Source organism: Taudactylus pleione, unplaced genomic scaffold (assembly GCF_031769625.1).
Source record: "Taudactylus pleione unplaced genomic scaffold, aTauple2 ptg000256l, whole genome shotgun sequence".
In the NCBI taxonomy this organism is placed as follows: domain Eukaryota; kingdom Metazoa; phylum Chordata; class Amphibia; order Anura; family Myobatrachidae; genus Taudactylus; species Taudactylus pleione.
The window spans coordinates 18494419-18507817 of NW_028284658.1; positions in this window are offsets into that span (position 1 = coordinate 18494419).

Below are 13399 nucleotides of genomic sequence, written 5' to 3' on the forward strand. Positions count from 1 at the left end.
TTGTAAATATCTTAGTTGGTGTTGCCAAAATCTTGGAGAATGTTTATTTTTCTGCGCAGGAAAAGAGTGTGTAACAGTGAACGTGTGTTGGTAGTAGGGGTGTGCACCGGACACTTTTCGTGTTTTGTGTTTTGGTTTTGGATCTGGATCTTTCTTCGTGTTTTGGATCTGGATTGGTTTTGCCAAAACCACCCTTCCGTGTTTTGGGTTCTGGGTTTTGTGTTTTGGATCTGGATTTTTTCTTAAAAAATAAAAAAAACCCGCTAAAATCACATAAATGGGCCTTTTTTTGTTCCTACGCTATTAATAACCCCAATAACATTAATTTCCACTCATTTCCACTCTATTCTGAACACCTCACACCTCACAATATTGTTTTTAGGCCAAAAGGTTGTACCGAGGAAGCTGGATGACTATGCTAAGCGACACAAGGGGGCGGCACAAACACGTGGCCCATCTAGGAGTGGCACTGCAGTGGCAGACAGGAAGCCAATCAGCGTTATGGTGCCCATTTGCATGTAGCACGAACCCGGGAGATCCGTGCTACATGCATCTGTGTGATTGGCACAGAGCAATGACAGGTCCGTGAGACCCGTCTGTGCTGCTGTGGTAAAAAAAAAAAAAAAAACCTGTGTAAAAAAACAAAAAAATGGCGTGCACCCCCCCAAAAAAGAGCAACCAGCCCCGGGCATTAGTAACCCAGTGCTGGGTGTGCTTAAATACAGGGGACAAACGACGTAGGGGTCCCCTGTACTTAAGCACAACCAGCACCGGGCTAGTCAGAACCAGCGCTGGTTGCCAAAATACGGGGGACAAACGACGTAGGGGTCCCCTGTATTCTGCGCAACCAGCTCTGGGCTCTGATCCGGTCCTGGTTCTGGAAATATAGGGGACAAAAAATGAGTAGGGTTCCCCTGTATGTTCCAGAACCAGCACTGGACTTTTTCTAGCGGGGGGCTGATGCCACAGCCAGGGGAGCCCTTTCACCGGGCCCCCCAGCCGCAGCATCAACCCTGACCGCTAGTCAGCCCATGCCGGGGATCCCTGGAGAGCTGGGGACCCCCCCAATAAAGGGGTCACCCTCTCCAGGGCACCCCAGGCCCAGGCTGATAGCCCGGGGCTATCCCCGCCACCCCTGGTGGCGGTGGGTGGCGGGTTGATTGTGTGGTGTGGTGTAAATAAAGAATATCAAACATTGTCTTTACAAGTAGAACTGCAAGTCCCAGCTAGCCTGCCCCGCATGCTGGTACTTGGAGAACCACAAGTACCAGCATGCAGGGCATTAAGGGCCCACTAGTACCTGTAGTTCACCTGTAAAAAAAATGTTTAAAAAAACACAGGACACACACACCGTGACAGTATAAGTTTATTAAACATACATACACACACACACATGTACACATACTCACCTATGTAACCTGTAGCATCGGTCCACTTGTCCGGTAAAGTATCCCTAGGGGACCTGTGAAAAAAAACATACTCACCATCTCCTATGCGAGGTTCTGTCCTCTTCGTTCCAAAGTAGGCATCCCCGGACTTGGCAAAAAAAAAAAAACGAAAACGCGATCCACGAACTTAGTACCGTTCTATAGAACGGTACTTCCCGAATGAGAGCTTAGCGGCGGGGTATCACCATGGAAACCCCGCTGCTAAGCGTTCATTGGCTGAGAGAGGCCATCTCCCGTCTCTCTCAGCCAATGAACGGCTCCCTCCATTGTAGTCAATGGTGGGAACCGCAGGGTAAACTTTAATAACCTTGCGGCTCCCAGCATTGACTACAATGGAGGGAGCCGTTCATTGGCTGAGAGAGACGGGAGATGGCCTCTCTCAGCCAATGAACGCTTAGCAGCGGGGTTTCCATGGTGATACCCCGCCGCTAAGCTCTCATTCGGGAAGTACCGTTCTATAGAACGGTACTAAGTTCGTGGATCGCGTTTTCGTTTTTTTTTTTTTGCCAAGTCCGGGGATGCCTACTTTGGAACGAAGAGGACAGAACCTCGCATAGGAGATGGTGAGTATGTTTTTTTTCACAGGTCCCCTATGGATACTTTACCGGACAAGTGGACCGATGCTACAGGGTTACATAGGTGAGTATGTGTACATGTGTGTGTGTGTGTGTGTGTGTATGTATGTTTAATAAACTTATACTGTCACGGTGTGTGTGTCCTGTGTTTTTTTTAAACATTTTTTTACAGGTGAACTACAGGTACTAGTGGGCCCTTAATGCCCTGCATGCTGGTACTTGTGGTTCTCCAAGTACCAGCATGCGGGGCAGGCTTGCTGGGACTTGCAGTTCTACTTGTAAAGACAATGTTTGATATTCTTTATTTACACCACACCACACAATCAACCCGCCACCCACCGCCACCAGGGGTGGCGGGGATAGCCCCGGGCTATCAGCCTGGGCCTGGGGTGCCCTGGAGAGGGTGACCCCTTTATTGGGGGGGTCCCCAGCTCTCCAGGGATCCCCGGCCTGGGCTGACTAGCGGTCAGGGCTGATGCTGCGGCTGGGGGGCCCGGTGAAAGGGCTCCCCTGGCTGTGGCATCAGCCCCCCGCTAGAAAAAGTCCAGTGCTGGTTCTGGAACATACAGGGGAACCCTACTCATTTTTTTCCCCTGTATTTCCAGAACCAGGACCGGATCAGAGCCCAGAGCTGGTTGCGCAGAATACGGGGGACCCCTACGTCGTTTGTCCCCCGTATTTTGGCAACCAGCTCTGGTTCTGACTAGCCCGGTGCTGGTTGTGTTTAAGTACAGGGGACCCCTATGTCGTTTGTCCCCTGTATTTAAGCACACCCAGCACTGGGTCACTAATGCCCGGGGCTGGTTGCTCTTTTTTTGGGGGGGAGGACGCCATTTTTTTCTCTTTTTACACAGGTTTTTTTTTTTTTATTTACCACAGCAGCACAGACGGGTCTCACGGACCCGTTAGTGCTCTGTGTCAATGACACAGATGCAAGTAGCACGGATCTCCTGGTCCGTGCGTGCATCTGTGTCATTGAAATACACAGCAGCACAGACGGGTCTCACTGACCCATCTGTGCTCTGTGTCACTGTCAATCACACAGATGCATGTAGCACGGATCTCACGAGTCCGTGCTACATGCAAATGAGCACCATAATGCTGATTGGCTGAGAGCCGTGACAGACGGCTCTGTCAGCCAATCAGCACTTTGCCCATTAAAGGCAAAGGCATTTTTTTTTAAATGGCCGCTCGAGGCAAAACCTCGAGATCCGACAGCAGATCTCGAGGTTTTGCCTCGGGAGAGGGATCCGGGGCAGACAGGGAGATCCGAGCTTGGGCTCGGATCGCCCCGGATCCCCGAAGTTCGGGTGGGTTCGGTTCTCAGGGAACCGAACCCGCTCATCCCTAGTTGGTAGGGGTAACATGTTCCCTAGTTAAGCGTATCGTAGGACCCTTAAGTGCTAGGCACCTGGTGTCGGCCTAGTGGCTCGGTAGTAGATACCGCAGTCTATACGCATAAGCATGTGTAGTTGTTGTCTATGTTGTAGTTTCGGCTCTCAGTGTGATTGCAGTATTCAGTGATCAGTTAGGGTTATTTGAGCATTGTAATTGAACCGCACAGTTGTGGCAAATTGTGATTGTGAACTGAGCAGAGGGTGGACGAAATCACTGAAAAGGGTAGGTGTTATTGGAATGCCTAAATGCTAGCAGTGAAAGGTAGTCAAAAAGGGATTAGGTGCGTGGAACCAGCCTGGTTATTCTTCCATAGGTGTGTGGGCTCATCCTGTTAATATCGTCCACAGGTAAGTGAAAGTAGCCTTGACGTTCTTTCACCGGTCTAAAGTTTGGCGTTATTTTCCCAAAGATGGGAGCCAAACAAATGGTAGAGATGTTAGATGATGTGCTGCTGTTGGAAGCGCCGCTTGGGTCGGCACGGCATATTATGCATATTAGGTACGGTGCTTATGCAACTAGGTACTGTGATGTATGGTTTAAAATGGTGAGGGAGAGTGTGAAACAGTTTCCCAGAATTGGCAGCTTTGATGAGGAGGTATTGAACAATGTCCGAGATCTGTATCTATATGGTGCTCTCTCGAATGAAAAAGAAAGTACAATGATTGTTTAAAGTTATGGCAGCATAAGGGGGATACGTGGCTTAAGGGTGTGCATGCAACGCAAAGCAGCGTCGCGTGCACGATGCAGGGGAGTGTGCACGCAGCACTAAACTTCGGTGTGTGCGCGTCGCGAAATAGCGTGCACGCACAGCAAGGTAGTGTTGCGGAAGGTATTGCCAGTGGTTCACGCACACCACCACCACCCTATGCGGATGGGGGTGGAAGTACAGTTGATGTAAAAACTCATTAAAATGTAACAGGTAACTTGTACCCTCTCTTGAGTAATCACAAGGAAAATGTTTATGATGCGGATGATGAACCTATTGTTATGTCTGCCATTTCCTACGCTGTACACATGTTAGATGCTCCATTCAAAACAAGCACGAGTGGTGGCCCCATCTACATCAATGGTAGTACAGGAAGTGTTAACATCCACTGCACCCATAGAGGAATTTGTTAACCCTATACGTAGCAGTAATAGACTAACTCCCCAGCCAGGTAACAAGGTCAAAAGTAACAGTGTGGGTGTGGTCTCCATCCCATCCGGACAATAACTGTTCCTAATGGAAATCCGGATGTGAATGGTGTAGTGCCCACAAGGGATGTAGAAATGCATTGTCCTTGGACAAGAGCTGAGATAAATTTCATAATGAATGATTTCCTCGACCCTAAGAAGGAATTAGCAAAATGCCAAAGAATTTTGAAAAATTTGGGTAATGCTCACGAGCCAACCAATAAAGATTGGCGAGTGGTGTTAAGGGCTTGTCTTCCACACAATACCGACATGAAAAAGTTTATCACGGATTGTGTATTGAATGGAGGTGGTCCCTTAACAGACGAGGGTAACCAAGGTAACATTACCCGCATAATAAATCAATTGGGTGTATATTTTCCAGTAGTAGTTAACTGGAGTAAAATTTTCACCATAAAACAAAAGGAGAGTGAATCTGCAGAGGATTACTGTACCCGAGCTCTGCAGGCCATCACCCAGTACACTGGGATAGAAGTCTTTAAAGATAGCACTCACCATAGGGAAATGGTCATCACGGTGCTTATGGATAGTCTTAAAGACAATCTAAAAACCCGAGCCCAGACCTCTCTACCTGGCTGGAGAGGAGTTACTGTAGACACACTTAGGGAGTCCGCTATTGAGCACGATAAAAACATCCTCAAGAAGAGAGAGACCCAGAGCGAGAAGCTAATGGCTGTTAGTATTCAAGCTCTAGAAGGAATGAATGTAACATCACAGCCACCAGACACACATGCACCTGCACAGCTACACGCCCTCACCAATCCTGCTCCACTACAAACACAGCCCTACCCCACTTATCACAGACAGCCACAAAACCCATACTATCCACAGCCACCATATTACCCTCAAAATCCTTATCCACACCCACAATCTTTCTCTACCGCTCAACCCCACAGCAACCTTTTCACCCACCCCACTCACGAAGGTGCTTTAACTGCAACCAAGTGGGACATGTAAGTAGGAACTGTAAGGTGAAGAAGGTAGGACCCCCTAACCAGGGAGTATCTGGATATCCACATAAGAGATATACACAGAGTGCTAGAAATTTCCCACAGTCACCAGCTCCAATTGTGGCCTTAAATGCTGTATTGGAGAGTGAGAGTCAACGCTAGGGGCCAGGTCATACCTGTAGTCTACAGATAGTCAGGTTAACGGGAAGTACTAGGGAAGAACCAGTGGTGATGGTTGATGTAGCTGGTACTAAACATCCTTTTCTTGTAGACACAGGGGCGACCAGATCAGTGATAAAATCTCCAGCTAATTTACAGGTGACCAGCGAGACAGTACCAGCAATGGGTGTAACGGGTAAAGTGCAACAGTATCCTTTAACCAAATCCACAGAGGTTACTATCAGGCCATTGCATACCAGACATTAATTTCTGCTGGCAGCAGCAGCTCCTACTAACCTACTGGGAAGGGATTTGTTATGTAAGATGGGATGTACCCCTGATGGAATATTTCTAGATATCGCAGAGAGAGTTGCGCATGAGGTGAGGGATATGTTGGACACTCCCCAAAGGATGTATCACTCTACCGGTTCAGGTAAAAATCCATCTCAGGTAGATCAAATGTTATCCCAAATACCAGATTCACTTTGGACCAAGGATGGATAGGACACTGGATTAATGGCAAATGTAGCTCCCGTAATGGTAAATCTAAAAAGCGGTAGGCAAGCTCCAAAAATCACCAGTACCCATTAAAACAGGAGGTAGAGATAGGGGTTTATCCCATAATTGAGCTGTTATTACAGCAGGGAATTTTAGTCCATACAGCAAGTGTAGCTAACAGTCCCATCTTCCCTGTGAAAAGTGGTGGGAGGGGTTACAGACTGATACAAGACCTTAGAGGGGTTAATAAGGTCGTAGAGAGCTAATTTCCCATAGTGCCGAATCCAGCTGTCATTCTTATGCAGATCCCACCAAATGCAACCCATTTCACTGTCATTGACCTCTGTTCTGCTTTCTTCTCTGTCCCTCTTCATTCTGACTGTCAGTACCTATTCGCTTTTACATACAGGGGTGTACAATACACATGGACACGATTGCCCCAGGGCTTCATATACTGGGGCTGTCTCTTCTCCCAGGACTTACACGACTGTTTACAATCTTTTCAACCTGCCAATGGATCTGTTCTAATACAATATGTGGACGATTTATTGTTATGTTCTGATTTATTTGTCATGTTTAAAAGATACTAAACTTGTGTTGCTTCATCTCTCGCAAATAGGACACAAGGTTGCTAAGGACAAACTATAGCCATGCCAGTCCAGGGTTAAATACTTGGGACATTGCCTAACTCAGGGGTTATGACATCTGACAAATGACAGAATCCAAGCCATACAGACCATGACACTGCCGCAGAACCAACAGCAAATCTGTACCTTCTTGGGAATGTGTGGATACTGCAGAATGTGGAGCCCAGGTTTTTCTATTTTGGCCTTGCCATTACAGGACTTGGGACCTCATTCAGAGTCAATCGCTTGCTGCAAGTGATCGCTCTGAATGAGGGTGGCCACTTACTTTTTAAGTGCCGCCTTCTGGTTGACAGCTAGGTGGTGGGTTACCACCCACAGCTCTAGCGACCGACCACGGTGATGGTCGCGATGGTCATCACCATCGCAACCATCGAGGCCTACGTCCAGACCCTAAGGTTGGGTCAGGGCTCTCGTAAGCCCCAGGGAACTTCCTGCTGTTCCCCACTGACATCGATGATGTCAGTGGGGCCGCCCCCAAATGGGAAGCGTTCCGGCTGGAATGCCTCCGTTTGGCCAGGCACGGCCCCGGCCCGCCCAGCAAACGGGGCGAGCTGTCACTCAACATCGACAGCTCACCCTGTCTGCTACGAGACCCCTAGCAACGGAGTGCCTGTTGCTAGCCTGGTCTCGCGCATGCGCACGACGTAGCCAGCTCCATCGTGTGCACGCTCTGTGGGGACCATTGACCTGGTTGCGAGCGCATCGGCGCTTGCGACCAGGTCTGAATGAGACCCTTAGTCTCTTCCTCAAAGCCCGATCGTGTCATACACACAGAGGAAACAGAGCAGGCTTTCCTTAACCGTAAGGATAGTCTGACAAGAGCACCTGCATTGGGAATACCTGATTACGAAAAACCTTTTGATTTGTATTGTACGGAAGCTAATGGTTGTGCAGCAGGTGTCCTCACACAAAAACATGGTGATGCCAGTAGTCCCGTAGCATACTACAGTGCACAATTGGACACTGTGGCAAGATCACTCCCAACATGTTTAAGAGGTGTAACAGCAACTGCTGTATTGGTCAGTAAGAGTGAGGATGTGGTATTAGGCCAAGATATGATTGTTTATACTCCCCATGCTGTATCTGCTTTGCTAAACTCTGCCCAAACCAGAAATGTCTCCTCAGCTAGATTCACAAACTGGAAGCTAGCCCTAATAGCACCTGCAAACATCACGATCAAAAGGTGCAGTACGTTAAATCCAGCAACGTATTTACCATATGTGCAACATGATGCACAAAGGGTGGAGAGAGGTGAGTCGCTGGCGAAAGGTGAGTTCTGCAGGTATATTGATGCACATGATTGTATGGAATATCTGAATCAGACCTTTATTGCAAGACCTGACATGCGGGATACACCTTTAGAAAATGTCAATGTGACATTTTACACGGATGGGAGTTGTCATAGACAAACTGATACTGGAGAGTTATGTACAGGTTATGCTATGGTAAATGACGAATATATCATAGAGGCCGAGCCTTTAGGTCCACGTCATTCGGCCCAAGTAGCAGAGCTGGTAGCATTGAGGAGAGCGTGACAGTTAGCAGAAGGTAAATCTGCTAATATCTACACTGACTCTAGGTAAGCCTTCAGGGTGGTACATGATTGCGGTGCTCTATGGCGTCTGAGAAATTTTATGACAGCAGCAGGCACACCAATCGCACATTCCAGACAGTGGACCCCAATTGCCTAAGACAGTGGAGGTAATTAAGTGTAAAGCCCAAACATGTGAGGATGACCCAGTGTCACTGGGCAGCAACAGGGCAGACAAAGCTGCAAAATGGGCGGCAGGGTTAAAAGTAAATGTGCCAATTAACCAAATGATGTTTCAAACGATTGACATGCTGAAATTGAGATGCAAAATTTGTGTTCCATCCAGGAAAAGGCAGTCTGGAGGTCCAAGGGATGTGGGAAAGAGTCCTCTGGACTCTGGAGAGATGGACAAGGTAAGCCACTGGCTCCCAAGGCGTACTACCCAAGCCTGGCTGAGGCAGCGCACAGTCTGACTCACTTGGGAAAGCAAGGTATGTGCAAATTGGTGAGAGCATACTGGTGTGCACCGGGTTTTTCTTCTCAAGCGGAAAAGAGAGCAATGTCCTGTCTGACATGCTTGAGGAAAAACATTAGGAAAATGATCCCTACCGAACCATCCCACATTCCTCCGACCGATGGACCTTTTCAGGTAATACAAATTGACTTAATCCAATTACCACCCTGCAGGAATCTCAAGTATTAGTGTGCACTGATGTGTTTTCCAATTGAGTTGAGGCATACCCAGCTGCCACTAATACTGCTGCGTTTACTGCTAAAAAAAATTGTTCAGGAGTTTTTATGCAGATACGGTATCCCTAGAATTATTGAAAGTGATAGGGGTTCTCATTTCACAGGTGATGTCTTCCAAAACATGTGTAATTTGATGGGTATTAATAGTAGACTTCACGCCCCGTACCGGCTGCAAGCCAGAACGGTACTGTTAAAAATAAATTAAGTAAAATCATGGCGGAAACTGGACTGGGTTGGCCAGAAGCACTACCGCTTGTCCTTCATAGTATCAGGACAACTCCTAGACCCCCTCTCAATCTGTCCCCCTTTGAAATACTGTTTGGTAGACAACCTCATTTGATTATAAGTCCGCAGGAAGATTTGAAAACAACGAGGTAACTGTAAAGTATCTTATAACAATGAATAAACAGTTAAAACAGCAACAGCAGAAACTGAAATTGTTGTCACATGTTATGCCTGAAACAAACTGTCATGATGTTGAACCTAGAGAATTTGTTATGATCAGAAATTTCTTCCATTCAGGTTGTTTGACAGATCAGTTGGAAGGTCCATATCAGGTGTTGCTGATGAGTACAACTTCATTGAAGGTGGCGGAGATACCTGGGTCCATTCCACTCACTGTGAGAAGGTCAATCAACTGGTGGAGAGACAAGGCGGAATCGAGGCAGATAATGTAGACCTGTCAATTGCAAGCCTGTTCCGGGAGAGTTAAAGGTTGCAGTGAGATACCTGAGCTAAAGAAATTTGTAGATCCTTGTTTTCAGCAATGAATTGGTCTGCTGTGGTTATCTTTGTGTTTTCTCCCAGAGTTCTCATTATCTTGGGGTGTTTCAGGATCTCTGGTTTCTGTGACGGAGGACAGAACACGGAGAGGGGAGCTGATGGTGATATCAATGGAGTGGAGTTGGGAGAAGGAGTGCTAAACCAACCGGGGGAGTATCTGATCAAACTCAGTACAGTAATTGTTAAGAGATCTGCTATCATAGAAACTCGGAGACAGTGTGAAGGTCTATCGTCTGAAGATTATTCTATGTGTGAGTTTTGTGGGTCCTCAGTTGATGAGAATTGCATCCAGCAGTGCCAACCTAAGTATAACCAGTACTGGGGTGGGTATCCTTTAGAGGATTATCATACCATGGTGGGCAAAGTTTTAAACCAAACAGACTGTTGGGTGTGCTCCCATGTGCCTCAAGGACAGCATAATGTAGGGTTAGTGCCATTCCCATTGAATGTCTCTGAAATTTTTGAATCGCAAAGAGGGTATGCAATGGATGGCAAATTTCTTAAATCCAAACCACCTCATTTCAAACTCCATCAGTACCAAGTAGATAAATCACTTTTATGTTTGAACATCACCAACTCCAATGACCCAGGAAGTTGGGAGGTGACGGGGAATAACCCGACGATAACCTTTTCACTAAGAGCTGATCATGAGCCTATGAGTTATGAACTGTTACGCACAATTAGGTCAGGTGGAAGACACTTCCGGTATAAATATACACTAAGTAACACCAAAGAAATGATTGGTAGGGTACCAGAAGGGTATTGTGCCAAGATATTACAACAGGAAACTTGTAAGAGTTAAATGGTAGAACCTGAAGTAGGATCACTTGCTAGGGAAATGTGTGGGTTACTGATGTTTACTATTCCTTATGTTCTCCCCGATGATGCATATTTTATATGTGGAAGAAAAGCGTATAAGTGGCTCTCTCTGAGTTCTGAAGGTTTGTGTTATTACCTGGGAAGAGTAGTCCCAGAGGTTATGACCCTTACACATGATGAAATGCTTGGTATTCATAAAAACACACCATCACCATATCTTCACAGTATGAACACAGAGAAAAGAAATACGATACCTGGTGACGTACATAAAGCTACACAGTTAATTAGTGAGACAACTGGCTTTCAAGTTTTGGTAGCATTGGACCCCACCAGGATCGCTCGGGGTACGCTAAATTTTAGATATATCCAAGATCTTGCTAAATTAATAGATAATATCACTGAGATGTATGATGACACATTTAGATATACAGGTAGGGAGTTGTAAGTTTACAAGAAAGAACTCATGCAACATAGACGAGTGTTAAATTATTTAACAGCTGTCACTGGAGGGTATTGCGTAACTTTGGCCACCCAATTTGGTGTAAAGTGTTGCACATATATTACAAATAACACTAGTGACCCCAAGGAGGTGATAGACCGGAAGATGGATGAAATTCTGCAGCTGAAATGGGAATTCCGGAAGAACCATAATGCTTCAATGGCTGAAGTAGAGGAGAAGTTAGAGGAATGGGTTTCATGGTTGAACCCAGTGAAATGGTTCTCCGGTCTAGGAGAGTGGGTCCAGGAAATGGTTGTTAGTATAGGTAAACTCCTGATCCTCATATTGGTGGTCATCATAGTAATTGGCTTATGTGTCAGGTGTGTTCCTACTGTGTTGAAATATGGAAAATGTAAAGATAAGGTAAGCCGAAAGAATGACATTTTGATGGTGGTTAGAAGTAGCAATGTGAATACTGAGGTAAATGTAGGACTGCATTACAACCCTGAACTAGAAGGTACCATCAGATGATGTATAAATTTAGATATGCATAAAATGTATTAAAATGTTATTTTAAAACATCTTAAATAATGTAAGTCCCTAGTCCCCTTCAAGACTTCCTTTATAGGATTGGTGCATCCCACATCTTTTCCATGATCTCCAAAGATCCACGGTGTGCGTATAAGGGTAGTTTTGCCATCCCATAATATAACATTAAATAATATGTCATAGGATAAGCCTAAATTAATTTTAAAATCAGAGTGTGATAGCATATTTGCTATCAAATTAAATCTGCGCGACGCCATTTTGTGAACGGCAACAAGACACTATTTTGTGACTGGCCACAAGACGCCATTTTAGCGAATCTCACACATTATAAGTACATACGGCGATGCTATTATGTAGCGTCGTGCGATTCCCACACAATAGAAAGATGATAAAAGGCCTCATTATATAAATACAGTTACTAAAACATAATATGATCAACCCTGCAAAACACGTATCACGGTGTACTCCACAAAACACGTAGTCGCACAATGCTAACTAGCGCCTTTTCTCAATACTTACACTCTGCACACTTACATGAAAAGGTTCCCTAGCATTAAGGTTAATATTTAAGGTTTTATTCATTATCAGTAATGTTGTGAAATACATGTTATTTGATATCTAAGGTTTAGTGCATGATAAAGCAGACCGTGTTTGGTGTCATTCTAAACCACTGTGTCTTTGCATATTTTCGGTTCCATTGGGGAAGAAATCGCAACATGTTTCTGCAAGTTATGGATCATAAAGAGTTAGGCATTGAAATGAATCCTGTAATTCAGTCAGTCTAATTTGTTATGCAGCGGGAAAATGGACACAAACAGTTGTTGGAGGCTGGAATGTGACCTTACGAATTGACCTATGAACTGTACTGTAACAGAAGAACCAATGGAATCATGCCAAACTGTTCTATTGTATTGCCTATCTCTGTAAAGAGTATATATGCAGGCTCTCTTAAACTAGATGCTAGTCTTCTTGCTTTGCTGTTGACAAAGGTTTCATCTTTGATGCCAGGATCTGGACCCAGAGTGCGTGCGTATGTAACGCCTGTACCTTGTGTCTGTATAATTTGTTTGCGCTAATTGTATTTAGATCACAGCGTGTAGCTATCTGTTTTTATGGTGAATAATAACTTTTTGTGCTTTGGAACCACAATCAAAGTCTGAAAGCAATTATTTCTTGTGCGACTCATAATGCTAAACAGCGACAATTTCAGAGTGTATAGATAGGTAGAAATCCATAAGTCCGATGTTGGATGTACACTATTGAGTGTCAGAAGAGAGGTTTGCCTTATGCACATGTTTTGGTGTGGCTCAAAAACAACATCGTATCGAGTGACGTTAATAAGATTATATCAGCTGAAATTCCTGATCCTCAAGAAGATCCTAAAGTCATCGTCAAAAACATGATTCATGGACCTTGCAGAACTATTACTCCTACTTCTCCATGCATGAAAGAAGGCAAGTGTACAAAGAATTACCCAAGGAATGTAATTAAGGAAACTCAGACTGGAATGGATGGCTATTACCTATACAGAAGGCGAAGTCCTGAAGACGGTGGAAGAGTTACGAACATCAAGGTAAAAGTTGGAAATTCCTACAGAGAGTTTGAAATTGACAACAAGTGGGTTGTTCCTTACTGTCCTTTACTGTCAGGGTTATTTCAGGC